Below are 1,515 nucleotides of genomic sequence, written 5' to 3'. Positions count from 1 at the left end.
GAGGGTCGGAGAAAAGAGGAAGACCCCCATTGAGACAGATTAGCACAGGGACAGCAGTAATGAGCTCAAGCGTAGCAATGATTGTAAACTTATAAGATTGGCGCAGGACCAGGCAGTGTTTCATTTGTTGTGCATAAGGTAGCTGTGGGTTGGTTCTGACTCCAGGGCATCTACCAACATACAATAGAATGTTGTTGCCATAAAAAGGAATGCAATGCTGACATATGCTACAGTATAGATAAACCTTGAAAACATGCTAAGTGAAAGTAGTCAGTCATGAAATACTGTTAATAAGAACTATCTGTAACAGGAAACTCTATATAGTTAGAAAGTAGATGGATAGTTGCTTAGGTCTGGGGTAGGGAAAATTGAAGAATGGAGATAATAGCTAAAGAGTACTAGTTTCTTTTTGAGCTTTTGAAGATGTTCTCAAATTGACTGGGATGATAGATAAACATCTGGGAAAATACTAAAAACCATTGAATGGGTTAATTTAAGTCAGCTAATTGAAAGGTATGTGGATTGTATCTTAATAAAGTTGTTTGAAAAATATGAAGGGGTGGATCTCTCAGTTAACCATTGTCTTTCCCTTTCGGATTTATTTTTTTTAACTTTTGACACCTTTCTACAAGGTCAAGGACTGCAGTGTCATGACCTCCCTCATCTCATTGCTATCACAGAGCCCAGGGAACATGGGCAGCCTCCCAAGAACAGCGTATTACAGAAAATCGCTTCCCAAATGGTATCTAAGTGGACTTGGCCCTTAAGGAGTGGGGCAAAGGAATTTCAGAGTTCAAGCTAATAACCCTTCTAATTACCTGAGTTGATGGTCCTTTAGGATAAAGAGGAGTAAATAACAGTGTGTGTGTGTGTATATATGTATGGAGTCCTAGTGTGGTGCTGTGGATTAATGCGCTGGACTGCAAAGTCAGTTTGAAGCATAAGGTCAGCAGTTCAAACCCACCAGGTGCTTTTTAAAAACCCTAAACAGGGACACTATGGGTCAGAACCAACTCGACATCACTTAACAACAACAACAACGTTAAAGACTTTGTGTTATACCCGGCACATAGTACAGGCAGACCCCAGATTATTAACAAATTCTGTTCCTAATTCTGTCTTTAATACAAATTTACAGGTATGTTAGGACAGTTAGGCATAGTTAGTATCTAACAATATTTAGTCAAATGTTTGTCTTAGAATATACTATATACTATACCTTTCTATGCATAAAAAGTGTTGAAGAAACAATTCCAGACACACTAAAACACCTTTATTATGATTTAACAGAATAATAATGTTTTGATGCACATCACAAAGTAGCACACATTTACTATTATAAGCCATCATAAGTACCTCAAATTTTTAATGTAATAGGCTTTATGGGAATTGGTTTGTAACCATGGAATATATGAAAGTCAGATGTTTACAACACAAAGAAAGCTTGTAAATAATTAGTAAACTGTGGATATTATTAGCTAGTGGTTACAAATGGGTCTGCGAACCTTAAGGCCA

Source organism: Chrysochloris asiatica, unplaced genomic scaffold (genome assembly GCF_000296735.1).
Source record: "Chrysochloris asiatica unplaced genomic scaffold, ChrAsi1.0 scaffold00313, whole genome shotgun sequence".
Lineage (NCBI taxonomy): Eukaryota > Metazoa > Chordata > Mammalia > Afrosoricida > Chrysochloridae > Chrysochloris > Chrysochloris asiatica.
The sequence above is the reverse complement of the archived record's forward strand: the minus strand, read 5'-3'. Positions refer to the sequence as shown.